The sequence below is a fragment of the Crocodylus siamensis genome, chromosome 1 (genome assembly GCF_052110815.1).
Source record: "Crocodylus siamensis isolate JL-2025a chromosome 1, ASM5211081v1, whole genome shotgun sequence".
Taxonomy (NCBI): domain Eukaryota; kingdom Metazoa; phylum Chordata; order Crocodylia; family Crocodylidae; genus Crocodylus; species Crocodylus siamensis.
The window spans coordinates 149,089,354-149,110,542 of record NC_143395.1 but is presented as its reverse complement, the minus strand read 5'-3'; positions in this window follow the sequence as shown (position 1 = coordinate 149,110,542).

The window sequence follows — 21,189 nt, the reverse complement described above, 5'->3', positions numbered from 1 at the left end:
CTGCTGGCTTGATCTCAGAGTAGGTTGGCTGCACCCCTTCCTGCCTTGGGTGGCTGCTGCTGTTGCTGCCCCCAACCTCCCAGGGGGTCCTCTGCTGCATGCTACTACCCCCCTCAGGGAGGGACCCACTGCACTGCAATGCACCCCAGCACCTCACCCCAGCTTCTGCACCTCTGTTCTGGTCTGCTGCCCAGCCCACTGCCAAGCCTCGGTCAGGGGGCAGCTTGGGGAAGAAGACTGTGTTGCCTGTGGGCCCCTTCCCCACCATCATTTCCAGAGCCTGCCCCAGCTGCCTGGACAGGCCACCCCCACCTTCACCTCCACTTTCACCTGGAGCACACCCTGAGTGGCTGTACTGGACAGCTCCTACCATCACTGCTGCTGCCATTGTTTGTGCTGCTGCCCCCTCTCAGGAGAGAGGGAGATTCCCTGCTGCACCACCTGACACCACACCTGCAATGGATCACTTCCTAATTGACTGACTGCTCCTACCGTCCCCCACAGATACCTCACTGCATCTGATCCTGATTTGCTTTCCTGCCTACCACTCTGCTGCTGAGTGACTGGCTGGAGGCCTGAGGGACTTCTGGACAGATCTTCCACAAACAAAGCCCCTCTACTGCTCCAGTTATCTTTTACACCTGCCTCAACAGCCTTCCCTGTATATTTTTTGCCCTTGTGTGGTAAGTCCTGTGGTCCACTCACACTGACCTGGTGCTTGTTGTATGGCTGAGTAAGCCAGTTTGAGTTTCCCCAGCCCGTGTGTGTGTGTTTTCCCCCCCTCCCCCCACCACATACTCAAAGCATAGGCCTCCCAGTTCTTTTTTTCCCATGGGGCTGTGACTCAGTGAGCTTCAGCCCCCTTCCTCTCTATCCCCTTTCTGTCCTACAACACCAGCATGCCCCTACTAGATTCATCAGCCCTGCAGGATATTTTGTTTTTATTTATTTTCTTCCCTGCCCTCATCTGAAACAATGGCAGGGCAGGAAACATCTGGGGGGAGCAGATGCCCCCACAGAGCTTCCTGAAGCCCCCACTATGGAGGTGGATCACAGCCAAGCCCCACCATGCCCCTGCAGCCTCCACCCTGGACCCTGGAGGCAGAATCCAACCCACCTCCTCCAGGGGTGAAGACGCCTGCAAACTCCACTGCAGGGACAGGTGGGACTCTGGTAAGGAGCTAATAGACTCAGGGGATCACCCCTGGCCAGGACCCCCCCACAGGGGTTCCCAAACCCCCTCTCCCATCATTGGGGACCAAGGGCAAGGGCAGTGAAAAGGGCTTCTCTTCATCCTCCTCCTCAGCTGGGGGTGGGAAGGGCAAGGATCCTGCCCTGAAGCCTAGACCACCAGCACCTGAGGGCACCAGATGCACTACACCAGCCAGCACACCCACTCAGCCTAGCCCTGGCCCTAGCTCAGGCCCCATCCAGGGGAGGAACTGCAGCTATGCACAGGCAGCAGCAGGGAGACCCTGCTGGGAGGTCTGGACCCTCCACTGCCAGCACTTCCATCTTAGGCAATAGAGCCCCCTTTCTGGCACTCACCTTCACCTTGATCCCAGGCAAGCTGTTTGAGAAAATTATTCTGGCACACATCCACGAGGGGCCAGCAGGGGACTGCATGCTTAGGGGCAACCAACATGGGTTCATCAATGGCAGGTCCTGTCAGACCAACCTGGTGGCCTTTTACGATCAGATCACCAGATCATTACATGCAGGGTAGCAGTGGATATAGTCTTTCTGGACTTCCGGAAGGCTTTTGACACTGTCTCTCACCCTGTTCTCATTAAGAAACTGGGGGGCTGTGGTGTAGACACCCACACAGTCAAATGGGTCACCAACTGGCTGGAGGGCCATACCCAGAGGGTGGTAGTAGATGGGTCCTTCTCAACCTGGAAGGACGTGGGCAGTGGGGTTCCGCAGGGCTCGGTCCTCGGACCCACACTGTTCAACATCTTCATCAGTGATTTGGATGAGGGGGTAAAAAGCACCCTGTTCAGATTTGCTGATGATACTAAGATGTGGGGGGACGTGGGCACACTGGAAGGATGCAACAGGCTACAATCAGACCTAGACAGGTTACAAGGGTGGACGGATGAGAATAGGATGGGATTCAACACAGACAAGTGCAAAGTGATGCACCTGGGGAGGAACAACCGGCACCATACCTACAGGTTGGGGAACTCCCCTCTTGTCAGCACAGAGGTGGAAAAGGATCTTGGAGTCATCATTGACTCCAAGATGAACATGGGCTGGCGGTGTGGGGAAGCAGTCAGGAAGGCCAACCGCACCTTGTCATGCATCCACAGATGCATCTCGAGCAGGTCCAAAGAGGTGATCCTCCCCCTCTATGCAGCACTGGTCAGGCTGCAATTGGAGTACTGCATCCAGTTCTGGGGATGTGGACAGCATGGAGAGGGTCCAGAGGAGGGCCACTCAAATGATCAGGAGACAGCAGGGCAGGCCCTATGAGGACTACATACATACAGGCTACAGGACCTGAACCTGTTCAGCCTCCACAAGAGAAGGCTGAGGGGGGATCTAGTGGCCTGTTATAAACTAGTTGGGGGGGTCAGCAGGCATTGGGGGAGTCCCTGTTCCCCCAAGCACTGCCAGGAGTTACCAGGAATACCGGTCACAAGCTGGCAGAGGGAAGGTTTAGGCTAGATATCAGGAGGTGCTACTTCACGGTCAGGGAGGCTAGGATCTGGAACCAACTTCCAAGAGAAGTGGTGCAGGCTCCACTGGGGGTTTTTAAGATGAGGTTCAATGAACATCTTGCTGGGGTCGTTTGACCCTAGTACTCTTTCCTGCCATGGCAGGGGGTCGGACTAGATGATCTACTCAGGTCCCTTCCAACCCTAGAAACTATGAAACTATGAAACTGTGAGGCATGGGGTGAAGTGCCAACTTCCTAAGCAGGGGAAACTGCACTTCAAGACCTGGGTGCAGGCCCTGGCTCAAGTAGTGACGGCCCCAAAGATCATGGCGGCCTCCCAGATCATGGCGGCCTCCCACTTTCATGCAAAGGAGATCTTTTTCCTTGCCTTGGAAGCCACTGCACTAAAGGCGGTGGAGAGGGGACTCATGGTGGAAGGTGAGTACCTCCACCTCGAGCCTCTAGAAATGCTGGGCACCAGGGTGTTCCTCAGCTCCATCCCTCCCTATATCCCCAATTGGGTCCTGCTTTCCCAGATCCAAACCCTGGGGAGAGTTATTTCCCCAGTGGTGGCCCTCTCACTGGGGAGCCAAGACCCTGGCCTCTGCCATGTGCACTCTTTCTGTTGCCGGGTCATGATCCAGCTGGCAGCGGAAGCGTGGCTGGAGGCTGAGGGGTGCCTGGTAATTCCTTATTGGGGGGCCCCAGTGAGGATCTTCTATACACTGGGGAGCCTGCGGTGCTTCCAGTGCCATGCCCCAAGGCACTTGCATCATGAGTACCCCATGGGACAAGTGGGAGGGCATCTGCGGGTCCCACTGGAAAAAGGAGTGCCCCTACCAACAGTGCCCCAGCCCTTTCAAGTGCCCCTGGCACCCCAGCCATGACTACAAGCCCACCCATGAGCTCAAGGGTCCGCACCCCCCAACCATGTCTAGTGAAGTCCCAGGGAGGGCACCAGCAGCTGGGGGAAGAGAGAGAGAGAAGGGCCCCCCCTGCCCCAGACCTCCATTGTGGCTGTCCCAGCCCCCCAGTCTTCACCTTCTCTTGCTGGAGCCTGTCCATCTGAGGACCACCTCATGGCTGAGTGGGTGTAGGTCCCCTCAGGGCATAAAGGCAAGAGGAAGGCCCGGGCACAGCTGGAGCCCTCTGACATGGAGGACTTCTCTCCCCCTCCAAAGACAACCACACAGGGGGGAAGGAGCAGCCCACCCTCCAGGGGCCTCCCCAGCTGTGCCTTACATCCCACCCCTGGGAAAGATCAAATGGATTGTCCCCACAGAGGAGGTTTCAGAGCTCCTAGATGGTCCTGAACTGGAGCCCATGGAGGAAGCTCTTTGTTCTGCTGACCAAGGCCTATCCCGTGAAACCACGGGTATCGAGGCTGAGGCCCGACCAAAGGAACATCTGGTGGCAGAGCCTCCTCACTCTGATCTAGGGAATACAGAGGCCCTGGGGCTCACTCCAGTGAGTTCTGAGGGAGGAGGTCCCCTTTCCCAGGACCCCAAAGCAGATGCCAGAGCTAACCTGTTGCCTGGTGGGTCTTTTCCCTCCCCCTCTCAGGAAAATCTCACCTGCAGGCTGCCACATAGTCCTGTGCCAGAGGGGGTCACAGTAGAGTCCCCTAATCAATGGGACTATCTCATCAGATGCCCTGCACAGACCTCCCAGGGCTTGATCTCTACCCCACCATATTGTGAAGGAGCCCCACATCTACCCTCACCCCTTCCCCTGTCCCAGGGGGCTGCAGAGCTCTCCCAGTCCCAAACAGAGTCCAGGGTCTTAGTGGACTGGGGGGTTCAGATGGTGCCAGAAGAGCCCTCTAAGGTCCAGGAGCCTGCTGACCTCTCAGCAGGGATGAGCTACTTGCATTTCATGACCATGACTACACCCTCTGGTCCACCAGCAAGGTACAACTAGCCTTGGATTGCTGGGGAGATTTTGACAGTGTCCTTGCCACTGCGAGGGTGCTAGCAGGGGAAGGCAAGGGGCCCAAAAGCTGCAATGCCCAGATCTATAGGTGGGGCCTGCAGTTTTATAGATGCCCTCTATGCATATGGGAGGGCTCTACATGAACTGGCAGGCCCAACACCAGAAGTTGAGATGAGTGAGGACTCTACTGAAGCATTTACTCCACACCCCTGGCATGAGATCATTAAAGATCATGGCCCTCAACATCTACGGCTGCAGGAAGGGTCTCCAGAGGTTCTGGGAGCTCTCCTTCCTTTGTGGGGGGTACCCTATGGTATTCTTGCAGGAGACCCTGACAACTCTAGCCTATAAACCAAATTGGTGGCTTCAGTGGGGAGGAAGGGTCTCTTTTGGTCACCTCTCAGCCACCTCATCTTGGGTGCCACCCTGTTCTCCCTGGGCCGGCAGCTGGAGATTCTCTAGGACATTGAGGTGGTGCCAGGCTGCCTGCTGCACCCCCGGGTCTAAGTGCAGGGGCTGGTCCTGAACCTTCTGAATATGTACACCCCTGCAAAGGACCCTGGTTGCCAGATTTCTTCTGCCAGGTGGCCACCTACATTTCCACCCTGAACCCTTGCAAGTGCTTAGTCCTTGGCAGGGACTTTAACGTCAGCCTAGATGCACGAGACCAGTCAGGCAAAGAGTGGAAATAGGCTGCCATGGGTATCCTCAGGGAGGTCATGATGAACAACTCCCTGGTGGATGTCTGTCATGCCTGTCACCCCACTGAACCCCCTGCTTTCACTTATGTGGGGGGGGGGAGGAGCAGGCACGCCACTCCCAGTTAGACTGGGTTTATATCTGTTTGCCGCGCTTTGCCTGGGCCCACTCCTGTGGCATCCAGCTGTCCCCTTTCAGTGATGATGGAGGATGTTGGCTTCAGGGAGACTTTCCTGGAGTTCTGGCTGGCCTAGTGGGAGCAACTGGCAGCTTATCCCTTGGCTCGGAGATGGTGGGATGTGGGGAAGAAATGCATCCGGCTTTTTTGCAAAGCTACACTCAGGGGCACACCCGGCAGAGGGAGGCAGTCCAAGAGCAGCTCGAGTGTGAAATGCTAGAGCTGGAGAGGCACCTGGCCACCAAACCAACCAACCCATCCCTCTGTGGAGAATGTCAGAAGAGGCAGAAAGAACTTCGTGCTCTGGATGGCCACTATGCCTGCAGTGCATTTGTCCTCTTGCATGTCCATCTCCTTTGGGAGATAGACCGCTGCTCCCACTTCTGTGTCTTGGAGAGGAGGTGGAGGGTCAAGAAGTACATCACCTGCATTCTGGTGCTTGACGGCACCCCCCTCATGGATCCAGATGAGATGCACCAAAGCGTACAGACCCCCTATGAAAACTCTTCTCCCCAGATCTGACCGATGTCAAGGCCTGCCGGACCCTGTGGGAGGGACTTCTGCAGGTCAGTGTGAGTGACCAGGACCGGTTAGAAGCTCTTTCCATAAGGCTGAGTTTTCAGCCATCCTCTGCCTGATGCCTGGCAACAAGGCTCTGGGCATAGATGGGCTGACCTTGGAGTTCTACTGGGCTTTCTGGGATATTCTTGGCCTGGACTTTGCTGCAATCTGGGCTGAATCTGAAGGAAGTGGGGAGCTCCTCATGCTGTGCTGGAGGCCCATGCTGACCCTCCTGCTTAACAAGGGAGATTCCCATGACCTAAGGAATTGGCGTCCCCTGTCCCTCTGCACAGACTACAAAGTGATAGCGAAGGCCATCTCGCTGCACCTGTGGTCTGTGCTGATGGATGTGATCCATCCCAACCAGATGTACATGGTACCCGGACATTTCGTCTTTGACAACCTGTACCTGCTTCAGGACCTCCTGCAGCTACCACACTGGGAGGGCCTGTCTTTTGCCCTCTTATCCCTGGGCCAGGAGAAGGCATTTGACAGAGTGGATCATAGGTACCTCAAAGGCACACTGTGGGCCTTTGGATTTGGGCATCACTTAGTGCAGGCTCTCCAGGAGATGTACGTCACTGTAGAATGTTCAGTCAAGCTCAACTGGACCCAGAAGACAGAGCCCATCCCATTCAGGAGAGGGGTGTGTCAAGGCTTCCCACTGTCAGGCCATCTGTACGCCTTGGCCCTGGAACACTTCCTTGTTCTCCTGCAGAAGCAGGTGGTGGGGTTGATGCTCCGGGAGCTGGCAGTACAGCTGGTCCTGTCAGTGTATGCTAACAACATACTCCTCATGTTCCAGGACTCAGGCTACCTGGCATGGGTGGAGGCATGCCAAGTATACTTGGCAACCTCCTCTGCCTGGGTCAACTGGGTCAAGAGCTTTGGCCTGGCAGTGGGTGACGGGTGGCAGGTGGGCTCACTCCCACCTATGCTTCATGGGATCTGCTGGGGTGTGGCTTGTTGCTCTACTTGGGTATCTACATGTCCACCATAGACCCCTCCCTGCCAGAGAACTGGCACCAGCTGGACGCAAGGGTGGTGGGCATGGGCAGGGCTCCTGTGATGTCTCTCCCTGCATGGGAAAGTGCTGGTGCTGAACCAGCTTGTCCTTTCCATGATCTGTACTGGCCCAGTGCATGGGTCTACCATCTGATCCAGGAAGTGAAGTCTGCCCTACCTCCTGATGCCCTTGCCTGTATTGACCAGGTCCTGCATAGCAGCAGTCCCTGCTCCCCAGTGTCCTCCAGTCCACCAGAATTTGTCATGGGGCTGGCATCACTGCACTCTCTGCTCCACAACCTGAGCCAGATGGAGGACACCAGACTGATCTGCTTTTCCACCATCCATTGCCATCACCTCTACATGCTCATTTGCTGCACTGTCCATCATGCTAACCTCGCGTTCCACCCAGACACCAAGTGACGGGACCTGCTTGGTGAGGACATGGCTGGGGCACCCCAGTGGCTGAGTCTGTACTCCACCCTCACCCCACAGGCCACTGGGGACCTTAGCTAGTGACTCTTCCATGGAGCCTTTACTACAGTTGTGTATGTGGCAAACTTCACAGACACCCTGGTCTCCTGCCCACTGTGCGGGCAAAGGGAGACCCTGGGGCACATGACCCTTGAGTGCACCAGGCTGCAACCCCTCCACCTTCACCTCCAGAGCATCCTCTTTTTGGTCCCCATACCTTTTTGTTTTTGGTCACCCCATCCATGGCCCCACCAAGTTCCAGGAACTCCTGGTCCACCTCCTCCTGGCCCTGGCCAAGTAGACCCTGTATTTGACCAAGAAGGAGGCTCTGGTTAGAAAGGTGCCCAGAGACTGTGGAGACTTTCCTCTCGCTTGTCTCCAGGTAGAGCACCAGTGGGCGGTGTCCACCAGCTCCTTGGATGCCTTTGGGGACATGCAGGTGCAGCCTGGTGGGCTCTGCTTGGTGCCCCCCTCAGGTGCACTTATTTTCATGTTTTGACTCTTTGACCCACATGACACTCCTATCCTGTTTTTTCATTAGTGATTACAAGTAGTACTAGGTAAACTAACATAAGTTCTTTTACTCCCTTATAGTAATAAGCCCTGTTTATATTGTAAATGGTGTTCTATTATGTTTCTATTGATTTTTACTGGTTTACATTTTATTATATTATGTTCATATTATGTTTCTATATTGCTCCATTCATGGAGGTGCAGGGCAGGATGCAGAATTTTGGGGATTGAGGACAATTCCCAATAGTGTCATTATTTTAAAGGGAACCTTACCATCTTTCTCTTTATATTACCAAGTGCCAACAGGACCTTGTCCTGGTGGGGAGCTCCCTTGCAATACATGAGTCTAAGACCCCATTGCTGGCATTGGTACAGGGGCAAATACTATCTCATCTAGTATTTATATAACTGACTGCATTTAATGTTACAATATAAATTTCATTTAATCTTAAATATTTGTATGTTAAGTTGATTCCTTCGAAACATTATTTAACAAACTACTTTTCTATATAAAGTTGGGCTATGTTGTTATACTTTTATATCTCATTATATTGTGCATGCATAAAAATGTTTAACATTACATCACATCACACAATATACATAAGCCACTTTAAAAAACATTAAAATTGAAAAACTGAAAATTCAAAAGTTAGAAGCTGCTAGAATTGAAATTGACTGCATGCATTATGATACATTTTTAATTATATTATCACATGATTTTGTGTGACCCTTGCTCCATTCAGTGCAGAGGATGGCTCCAATGTAAAATATGGGGTGGGGAAGGTGAATCCATTAGTCTTCATTTTCATCCACCAATACTCCTTGTCTCAATCTATTCTCTCTCCCCATATTCCCACTCCTTACCCACTGCACTTCCAGTTTTTCCTCCCTTACATCCTCCACAGTCTCATCAGGTAGCTTCCTCCTCCACACTGTTTGTACACAGTGGGGAGTGTTGAGAGGTCTAGGTGCTCATACTTGAACTCCAAGCCTCAGCCCAGAGCCTACAGCTGTCCAGAAATACAATTCTGGAATTTTTTCAAAGAATTCAGCTGTTGAAAATGCTCAATAGAAGCTTAATTTTAAACAGTGATTTTTCAAAGGTTTGGCAAAATAGGGCTCAATTTTCCCTGCAGCTGGCAAACAGTATATACCTGAAACAAAGTACATATCCTTATGAAATTTAGTCATTGATGCTACAGCTTTCACCTAAAAGTCTAATGGATTCGGCATGTCACACACCCATCCATGGGGAACCCTCAGAGTCCCAAGTTGCTCCCTGATGTCCCTTGCTTGTCCCAAGTAACAGACCAAAATTTTCCTGGGGATAGCTCCTTATCCTTACAAGCCTCAGATCTACTGTTCTTATAGCTCAGAACTTCAGCAGGGGTATCTTTGTCAGCTCCAGTTGGCTTCCTCTTGGATTGCGAAAGAAGTTTTAAGACCTTCTTTCCTTAGTGTAACAGGGGGCCTGCTCAGGGCCAATCTCCACGTAGCCTACCCACCTATTCTTCTGCTAACCGCCTGGTTTCTCGCCCACCACACCTTGATCTTAATTGATTAATAAAGTTGTTCATTAAGCAGGAGGCTGCCCATTTTCTGCCCCAATGCCAGGGAGTACTATCTGTGGCTCCATTCATCCCCTACACTGTAGCCCAAGCCTCACAGATGGCATCTAGGTGTTCCTATCATCACCGGACCCATACTGGGCCCCAGAATCCTTCTGATTGAACCCCAACCTAGAGTCGCCTCATCCACCTTCATAAAGGCTATGTAGCTCCCTGAAGCCATTTTCCCCTCTCAGGTGTGGTCCCCCCGGGACCTTTGGCTACCAGCTCTGGCCCACCTCCAGGTCAGTCAGAACCCCTGGCCCTTGGCTCTCAGGTGTCCCTTGCAGTGGGCTCCTGGCCCCAGCATGGGCCAGTCAAGGGTACTCTCTCAATCAGTATTGAGTCTCTAGCCCCTCACTCTCTCTAGAGGTCCACCTCCTGGGCCATACAGATAAAGGGGTAACCCACCCAGTGGTGGGGGCTAGGGCTTAAGGCACCCCAACCCACCTTTCACCAGGGTGGTTAACTGTCCTGGCATTTTCTGGGAGCTCCCACGCCACTGAGAGCCCCACCAGGCCACCCACTCCTAGCAGGGTGTAGTTTTAGGTTGTACCCAGGACCAGGAGTCTCCTTACCATCCCCTACAGCTCCTCCCTTACCTCCAGGTGAAACACAACAGCCCTCCAGCCAGCCAGTGTTATTGCCTGGCTCCAGCAGCCAAACTGCCTTGTTTATATGGGCAGCCCTGAACCTAAAATGGACGCCCTCATTAGGCACCTGGTGGCTGCCAGTTCCACGGCCTTAAAGTGGCAGGCACACACAGTGCCCTGCCACACTTAGAATGGGCTAGCTTGGAATATCACTCATGCTGAGATCACTCTCAGTAAAGGCCTAAACAAAACAATGACAGGATTTATTACTTAGGAGAAAAACATTATAAAAGCAAAACCGAGCATAAGTGTGAAGACAGTACAAAAAAAAAAAAAAAAAGAAAAGGAAAGTTTCTTACCTTTTCATTTGGGTACTACCTAGCCCCTGTAAGAGTCTTACCAGTATGTCCAAGGATCAGCCTACCTGCTGATCATGCCAGCCCTGACCACTGGGGACTTGGACTCTCCCCAAGCATAGCGTAATATAAATACCTAGACCATCTCACCAATAGCCTCTAAAATATTCCAAGACAGCCCTAACTTATCAGTGTCTTCATTGGTCACGAGTCCCAGAATCCTCCAGAAATTTCTCTCCTTTCTCGGGCATCTGGAATTCCTCCAGCTAATGGCCCACTACACTGGGATGCCTCTGTTATTGAAGGTTGACTTTCCCATTACAAGCAGACAAACCCTTGGATGCCTGTCTAAACAATATTCCCTTCTGCCTGTATTTGGAAGTGGCCAGTGCACCCCCTGAGAGAGCTAGTGCACCCCCTTACAGCCAGCATCCGCAGGTGGGGGGGTAGGTGAGAGCACTGGTGCCCCCCACAAGAGCACCAGCTGTGGAGTGGGGGCGCCAGGAGAAGTGATCCCTCACCTGAAAATGTCAGTGGTGTACCCAGAAGTGCACTTGTGGGTTGGCAGAACTGGCTATAGGGGGCCCTTCCCCAGTCACTGACTGGCCTCTGGGTGGTGGGGGAAGGGCCCCCCCAATTCAGGAAGCACCAGTCGCCCATGGGAATGACAGTTGTTCTTGCTCCAGTAGTATAGTGGCAAGAGACACTTACCAGTTTGTCTTATTCCCTTTTCCTTAAGTAGGCATGCCTCAATTCCTTTGCCTGAACCACATAAAAAATCACAAAGATATATACATAATACAATCCATGCAGCAATAAAAGATAAAAGTATAATATTGGATTTTCAATGAGACTGCACATACTGTATTAATAAAACAAATGTAAGAGCACCTGAATCATACCCCACAAACCCCAGAATCTGGTGGGGTTCATGAAAGGGCAAAACTTTATTTTCCCTCACTCTCATTCTCAGAAACATCTGAGTTCTTTCAGCTTCATTTTCTCTTCCCAAATCCAGCCTGAGGCAGATACTTGTCATGCATAATTTCAGCCCAAAACGTTGAAGTTTGGTAAACGGGAAGGGTTAAGCAACTTTAATAATGGATTGTAATAATAGGTTTACCTATAATACATATATTCATAATCATATATATGATAGACAGAGAGTTTTGTTTTCTGTATGCATAGGTGGATATCAATCTGAATTGGTTCAATACTTCAGTGGCTGAAGTAGAAAAGTAATTTAAATAAACATGACCTGAAAAAACATTCCTACAACTATTTCAAAATCTATTCTCCACTCAGTTATTTATCATGGGTTTTTTTGTCACGAGCACACTAGCAAAACTAATCTTACCCTGAAGAGTGATTATTACTTTACATTGATAACATTTGAAAAGCCTGTCATACAAAATGTTGAAGGCATAAGTGAATTATGTATTCTTTTCCTTGATATGAATGAAAGATAGTAAACCTGGTACATCATATATTCTATTTATGCCACACATATTTTTAATTACATGAAAAATAGTGTAGCTTAAATCATTATGTAGTGTTAGTGATTCATTTCCACTGATAGGCACAGGTTTTGCAATGCTGCAGCAATAACAATTTAAATTTATATTGCTCCATTCATGACTAGCTTCCAAAAGCAATAGGTAATGGAAAAAAATAATACAACAAATGAACACTGAAAAAGGAAACAATTTTAAACTCTGGCTTTAAACACAACTATAGCTTTTGACTCCCTAGGCAGTATATTTGACAGTATAAGCTGAAAAGTGAAAGAATTCCCCATAACTAAGAGTTGAACACCTAATCAATAAGAGAACAAGCAAGTCCAAAATATCACACAATAGTGCACATTAAATACTATAGTGAACAATGTATAATCTAAATTGGACATGGCATATTTTAGTCAGTTAGACATTGCATGGAAAAATCAGTGTAATCACTCTTAGTTGCTTTGTGTTTTCTGTTTATTAGTCGAACCCAGCCTAGCTTGAAGCATTGTCAAGTGTTATCAAACCTATGTAGAATATTTTCAACACAGGATAGGAGACTTTGGTGTACTATAACCTGTTCAAAGGAGTCATAATTACAACATCCATATTAGAATAAAAAGGATGTTATGTACAGGCCATGGGAGAGAACCTCTTCACAATTACATTGGGGTTTCAACCAGGCATTTCAGTGGACCTCAACACCTAAGTATGATGCTAATCCAAAAAAATTTTAATGCAAAAACTAGGTAGGGCTTCCCTTACTTCTTTTTGGTAAATGGTAGAATGTGTTACCAAAATAGATGCATTAATGTATTTTCTGGACTTGAACAGAGTGGAATAGATTCATGCGTATGTGCCTATGTCTACTTAGACATCTGGGTACAATACAAGCTGACTTCAAGTAACTCCAGATTTAACATCCCATTAACAGAGGTAGAGGTATTTAGTCATGTTCATCTGAAATAAAGCAGAAGGGAGGATAGGGTGAAACTTTAGAGAAGACAAGGTTCAGAGGCATAAATAGGTGTCAGATGCTGTAAATGGAATACTCATAACATCTGACAGAGTAGGCTGCCATCTATGAAAGCTTATGCTGAACCAGTTCATTTCTGTAGTGCAGGGGCAGGCAATTATTTCAGGTAGAGGGCTGCTTACACAGTTTTGTCAAGCTGTCAAGGGCTGCATGGGTAGCCCCACCCCTTGACAGGTGCCTCACCCCCTGGTCACCATCTTGGGACCAATGTCCCAGGGCCAGGGCCAGTGGGGCCCAAAGAGGGGTGCAGGCTGGCAGGAGTCTGTGGAGCTGGGCTGGGCTGCACCAGGAGGGAGGGGGAGAAGCTGGCCCGGCTCCATAGAGCCTCTGCTGGCCAGGACCCCTGTACCCCTGTCACCCTGCTCTGGGCCCTGCTGGCCCTGGGACACTGGTGTGGGCCCCGTTTTTCCACTGGCTCCTGCACCTGCTCATTCCCAGTGCCCCCCAAGCCCTACGGTGCAGGTGGGGGGCACTGTGCAGCCTCAACCCCATGCTCACCATCAGGGAACGAGCTGGTGCTGAGTGTGGGGGGAAAAGTTGCCCCTGCCCCTGCCCATGGCCTGCGTTCTCTGCTGCTGCTGCTCGCAGCCCACAAGGGGCTGTCCTGAGCAGGCACAGGCAGCACCATGTAGGCTGCAAGCAGCTGCAGCGTGGGGTGCCAGCAACAGGGCAGGTGAGGGGCCGCTTTTCCCTTTGCTCAGCACCAGCTTGTAACCCACTCCTGCTGCTAACCTAGTCCCAGCACTGGCTTTGGGCTTGACCATCTGGGCTCAGCCATGGTAAGAGCAGCTGCGGCCCCCCCGCCTGCCACTCTGGGGAGTGTTTGCCGCTGCTTCCAAGCACAGCAAGCAAGGCAGCCACAGCTGCTGCGCTGTGGTGCAGCCCCAATGGGCAAGCCCAGAGCTGGTGTGGTGCCCAGGCTGGCAGTGGGGGTGGGTTACAAGCTGGAGCTGAGCACAGGAAAAGCAGCCCTGCCCCCGCCCCGTGGCCAGTGGCCCGCACTGCGGCTGCTTGCAGCCTGTGTGGGTCTGCCTGTGATCAGCTACAGCAGGGACTACAGGCCATGGGGTGGGGGAGGGGCTGCTTTTCCCTGCACTCAGAAGCAGCTCATCCCCTGCCCTCCCCTGCCCTCACCCTTCTTACCTGAGTTTCCTGCAATGGAGGTGCCACATGGTCCCAGGTCAGAAGCCCCTGCTGGGGCTTCCAGCTGGGATGGGTGGGGCCAAGTGGGCCCTGCTGTTGCAGGAACCTGTCGGGGCTTCCCCTGGGTCCTACTGCCCCTGGCTCCTGTCATTTTTGGAAGGAACCAAGGACAGATAAATATTAATTTTCTAAATATTTTAGGGGCCCTGTGGGCCAGACAGAATGGCCTAGTAGTCCATATCCAGCCTGCAGGTCATATTTTGCCCATCCCTGCTGTAGTGCCACCTCGGCCTGTCTTCTGACTGATGGGAATGGAACAATTCACTTCTTGGGGATAACACTTCATGCTGCCCGCTCCATTGACAAGAATTCTGAAAACACATGTTGGGAAGTGTAGTTTTGTTGTGTTTTGAAACACAGCTTCACTTTAAGCATGGTTTTTAAGTCCTGTGGGTTTCACTAGGGTTAATTATTATATCAAGCATTGTACTGAATAAAGTATTGTTTGTCATCCATTTTCAAAACAAAAGGCAGTCATTTGGAATAAAAAAAAGCTAAAATCAGAGACAATTCTAGCTCCCAAATTATATAAATTTTCCTTAACAGTAAACAGCACCAATTTATGACTCTAAAATGCCTGTGAGCTATTATTTATTTTCCTCTCACAGATGCTAGTCTGAATTTTGTGACAGCTCCCATTGACATGGAAGGAGTTACAGATCACAGTATGAGCCCATCACCCTTGAACCCAAATGGTTCTACATTAGTTTAGTCTGTCTGTGGTTCTGCATACTTTTGTCTGCTGTTCAGTAAGATATTTCTTTTCCTTTTGCACATAACATTACTGATCCTATTGGTCCAGAAAAAAGTAAAATATAACCTAGACTGCTTTGAGCTGACTCTCCAGGGAAAAACAAAATATGATTCATATTAAAAAAATGAAAAATGTATGTGGGTCCTAAAATACCTGTTGACTCAAGGGTACCTGTGCGTGGTTTGGAGGTATCAGAATTATTGCTAGGTGTCAGAAAAATTAGACCATTTTGGTATTTTTTTTCACAATTTTTCATCATTCTTAAAATCTTGCTTTCCCCATAAATATAATTTTCCAACCCTATCATTAGTTCCCTAGTGGAATATATATTCTCTACTTAGTTTTAACCAAGTATAAATCTTTTTCTCTAACAAAACTTCCAGCTTGCTTGTTTTCAATATTTTTTCTGAATATTTACTGATATCCTTTCCAGATCACCTCAACCCAGTTCAGCTGCCATTACTGACATACCAACTCTGTGCTAGTTATTTGAGCATCTGAATTATTTTTCAAGGTTTTTGTCTCCTAGGTGGATCATACTTCACTCACTCAGCTCACACCCTTAACCATTCAGAAGCCATTTATCTAAGAACATCTATATTTGGAGCTAGGGGTGAGCTCCAATTTGTACCAGATACTGCAGACAAGAGGAGGCTGAGGGGCTTGGTATCTGTGAAAATCAGGCTGAAAGAGGCATACTACTTACCTAATCATATGGGATTAATTCTGTACCAGTAAAACCAGTGATTTTTTTACTCTTGACTTCAGTAAGAGCAGAATTAAGCACATGTACTTTTTGTAGAAGATCTAATACTAGGCTTAACATATTTGACAGTGTCCTTTTTAATTAATAATTCCTAAGAACACTTATTCCTATGTGCAAGTAAAATGATGTACCTCCTCCAAAAAGGTTAGGAATAAAATAGCTGAGTCAGCCTGTAGTTAGCGGGTGACTTGGAAACCAATAAATCAGAAGAATAATTATAAAGCAAAGAGTGTTTAAGAAAACACATTTAAATCACACAATATAACAAATGATAATAAAATATAAATTAATCAGAATTACAACGGTAAAACCAATGTGAAATCAAACAAGGCCATCTAAAGCAGAAACTCAAAATGAAGACAAATTAACTTGAGGTAACACCTGAAGCTAACTTTCCCTAAAATCAGATTAAGGCGGCCTAATAAGCAAGATGGATCAATTTATTCAGACTATAATTAAAATATGAAATAAGCAGTACACACAAATTTAAAAATGTAACAGATACAAGTTGAAATAAATGAGCTCTCAATCTGGTGACCATGTGCTGTGTACCTTTACAAGAGCACCAAGCGCTTTTAACAAACAAAAAAGCATGAAGACAGTTTGGCTGAACTCAGCTTTATACCTGTGCTCCAGTTTGTGGAAAATGTGACCTTTTTTGTCCAGTTCTGTGTCAGATTAGTCATGGTGTATCCCAATGAATAGGACACAGGACAGAGATTCTGGAGATATGAGTTTTGCTTGTGGATATCCCACTGGGTCTCTGCATGATCTTGGACTACCCACTTCATCTCCCTCTGCCACCATTTCAAATCTGTAGGATGGGGCTTAGCTTTCCACAGTTCTTGGAGAACTAGCAATTAAAAGCTCTTTAACAAAAGCTAGATTTTATTATCTCCACCTCCCAAAATAGTTAGCAGGAAAATGTATCTACAATTAATCATAGAAGTTGGGATTGCTTCTAGGCTTGAGGACTAAAGCTATAGCTTTTCCTATCTTTGTATGGAGGGAGAATGCAAAGTTTCAAAACCTCAATAAACATACCCAGGAATGGAATATGGTCTATAAGCCTATGTTCTTATAGGCTTTATAGAACCTCTGTAGGAAAACATCATCTCTTGGAGATTTTGTTGTTCCAGTATTCCTTGCCTGAGACTAGCAATTTAAGAATGATATTTTTTTGAGATGATTAAAAATAAGGCTCTTGCTCAGATTGCTCCCATAGGTCCTCACTTTATGAATTGTTTGTGAGCTATCTCACTTTTATTCCCCTTTAAGAAACTCCAGGAACATTAACATCTATGTTTCTTCATAGTTTATAAAGCTTACCTTCAGTCTCTTGAGTATATTCTCTTTTTCCCTTGGGTTTTTTGATCCTTTGAATTACTGACTATCCTAAATCATTGTTCAGGCACCATCAATGAACACTAGAAAGGCCCTCAGGAAAGAAAAACAAAAAAGAAGTGAACATTTTTATCATCTTTATCCTCTCTAAACAGGGCCTAAGAGATTTTATCCCTTTATACAGCTCCTCAGAATCAGGTGTATAAAACCTAGAATAGAATGAAGATGAAGGGGGCAGGAGAAATAAGCGCATGCTCCAGTTCTCCAGAGTTTGTTGTTCCTTTTGTTATGCAAATAGACTTTTCCCCTATTGCTTTTAATCTTATCCTTTTTCTTGAGTTTTGCATTGCCTTAAGAACTCCAGTTTGTATTGCTCTGTAGCTTGACATAAGTGCTCAACCTTTGTATGCTTTATGTGTGAAAGAATGGGTGAGAGTGTGTCTGTGTAAAAGGAAAACATCAGCTGGTGACTGGCTGAAGAATGCAGCCAGATAAAAGACAAAAACAGAAGAATCTGCCCCAGAACAGGGAGAGAACAACAGCGAGAGAACAACAGCTATCGACCTTCAAGGAAGAACACAGTGATAACACACCAAAGTCCAGAGGACTGGGTGAATTGACAAGCCTATAAATGATGGGGTGAGACATATCGATTTTGAGTCTTATTCTGAATGTCAACCTGGAGCATTGGTTCATCTGACGAGATGGACTGGTAGGAACCCGGCTTCTACTCGTGATCAACTTGGCTGGCCACTAAGTTGATCCAAGTGCTGATAAGACTGGTAATGTATACCAGCGCAGAACAGATATTGTGGTATGAATGTGGGGAGACAGAGTGGGTGTGTGTGTGTGTATTAAGCACTTAATCAATAAAAGCCGCATCTTGCCTTATCCTCCCTCATAAGGTCTCAGTCCCAATTTGAGAAACTGGCAATTTGTGTAACACATTCAACACTTCCCTTGAGTATTCAAACCTTCCAAGAATCCTCAAACATGATTTCCTTTCCTAACCTTTCCTTTCAGTATGACGGTCACTAGGCCTGTGTGAAGTGGCTAGTATTCACTTTGGATTCTGATTCAGCCAATTTCATAGTTTCATAGTTTCTAGGGTCAGAAGGGACCTGAGCAGATCATCTAGTCTGACCCCCTGCCATGGCAGGAAAGAATACTGGGGTCAAATGACCCCAGCAAGATGTTCATCTAACCTCCTCTTAAACACCCCTAGGGTAGGGGCCAGCACCACTTCTCTTGGAAGCTGGTTCCAGACCCTAGCCGCCCTGACTGTGAAGTAGCACCTCCTGATATCTAACCTAAACCTAGCCTCTGCCAGCTTGTGACCATTATTCCTGGTCACTCCTGGCGGTGCTCGGGGAAACAGTGACTTCCCCGATGCCTGCTGATCCCCCCTGACTAGTTTATAACAGGCCACAAGATCCCCCCTCAGCCTTCTCTTTTGGAGGCTGAACAGGTTCAGGTCCCGCAGCCTGTCCTCATAGGGCCTGCCCTGTTGTCCCCTGATCATACGAGTGGCCTCCTCTGGACCCTCTCCATGCTGTCGACATCCCACTTGAAGTGTGGTGCCCAGAAATGGATGCAATACTCCAGCTGCGGCCTGACCAGTGCTGCATAGAGGGGAAGGATCACCTCCTTGGACCTGCTCGAGATGCATCTGTGGATGCATGCCAAGGTGCGGTTGGCCTTCCTTACTGCCTCTCCACACTGCCGGCCCATGTTCATCTTGGAGTCAATGATGACCCCCAGATCCCTTTCCGCCTCCGTGCTGACAAGAGGGGAGTTCCCTAACCTCTAGGTATGGTGCCGGTTGTTCCTCCCCAGGTGCATTACCTTGCACTTGTCTGTGTTGAAACCCATCGTATTCTCATCCGTCCACCCTTGTAACCTGTCTAGGTCTGATTGTAACCTGTTACATCCTTCCAATGTACCCACGTCCCCCCACATCTTAGTGTCATCAGCAAATTTGAACAGAGTGCTTTTTACCCCCTCATCCAAATCACTGATGAAGATGTTGAACAGTGCGGGCCCGAGGACCGAGCCCTGCGGAACCCCACTGCCCACGTCCTTCCAGGTTGAGAAGGACCCATCCACTACCACCCTCTGGGTGCGGCCCTCCAGCCAGTTGGTGACCCATTTGACTGTGTGGGTGTCTGCACCAGCCCCCCAGTTTCTTAATGAGAACAGGGTGAGAGATAGTGTCAAAAGCCTTCCGGAAGTCCAGGAAGACTATGTCTTCCCCTATGACTACCCCTGCGTCTAATGATCTGGTGATCTGATCGTAAAAGGCCACCAGGTTGGTCTGACAGGACCTGCCACTGATGAACCCATGTTGATTGCCCCTAAGCATGCAGTCTCCTGCTGGCCCCTCCTGGATGTGTGCCAGCATAATTTTCTCGAACAGCTTGCCTAGGATCAAGGTGAGACTAACCAGCCTATAGTTTCCTGGGTCCTCCTTCCTGCCTTTTTTGAAGATGGGGATCATGTTGGCCCTCTTACAGTCCTCCGGCACCTCACCAGAGCACCACGAGTGCTCATAAAGTTGTGCCAGGGGACTTGCAATGACCTCGGCCAGTTCCTTTAGAACTCTAGGGTGGAGATCATCCAGGCCGGCTGACTTGAATACGTCCAACCCCTCCAGAAGCTCCGTAACTAAATCCTCGCTAACCTGTGGCCAAGGTGTGCCTCCCCCGGGGCCCGAGGGGGGCCCAGCAGGGAGGTGGCTGTTCTGGTCCCTACTTAGGAAGATGGAGGCAAAGAAATCATTAAACATGTTAGCTTTGCCATCTGGTGTGACGACCAAGTTACCCATGTCGTCCTGCAAGGGCCCTACATTACCCGGGACCTTCTTTTTACCCCCTACATATTTAAAAAAAGCCTTCCTATTGTCCTTAATCTGGGAAGCTAGTCCCAGTTCCATCTCTGCCTTGACCTTCCTAACTGCCCCCCTACATCCCCGAGCAACTACAGAATAGCCCTCCCTGGTGATGACCCCTTCTTTTCACTGGGTATAAGCCTCCTTTTTAGCAAGGAGACATTCCCGGATTCTTTTGGTGAGCCACGGAGGCTTGTGTGTTCTCCTGCTCCCTTTGATCCTTGTTGGGATTACCTTCCCTTGGGCTTGGAGGATCATCTCTTTAAGGAGCGACCACTTTCCTTGGACACCTGGCTCCCCTCCCCCCCGGGACCTCATCGCTTCTCCAACTATCCTCCTTAGCTCGTTGAAGTCTGCCCTCCTAAAATCTAGGGCCGCTGCCTTACTGCATGCCTTTGCCACCTTGCACTGGATGGTGAATTCCAGCAGGCGATGATCGCTGTCGCCCAGGTGGTTGAGCACTCACAGCCCCCTCACCAGGTCATCACCCGTGGCCAGCACTAGGTCCAACAAGGCGACCCCCCTGGTGGGGCTGTGCGCCTCCTGGGTTAGATGGAGGTCCTGCACTCTGGCCAAGAACTTATGTGAGCCTTCAGACCTGGCTGACTGCTCTTCCCAGCAGATGTCTGGGAAATTCAGGTCCCCCATGACAACCACATCCTTAGACTTCACTACCTCTGTGAGCTGACCCAAGAATTCCTGGTCAAGCTCTTCTCCCTGGTTGGGAGGTCTGTAGTAGACTCCCACCATTAAGTCCCCTTCCCCTCAACTGCCTTGTACTCTAACCCAAAGCACTTCAGAGTGCCCCTCCCCTGGCTCCTTGCTAATTAACGAGGATGTGTATTCCTCCTTAATATAGAGCGCCACGCCCCCACCCCTCTTTCCTATCCTGTCTCTCCTGTACAGCGTATAGCCCTTGACATTCACCGCCCAATCATGCGTTTCGTCCCACCACATTTCTGTAATCCCCACTATGTCCAGGCTGGTGTCAGCCAGCAGGAGGGTGAGTTCCTCCTGCTTGTTGCCCATACTATGAGCATTTGTATAGAGGCATTTGAGGCCTCCTGTGGGTGTGTGTATTGACCCCCTAGTCCCAACATTACCCTGGCCTCTCTCT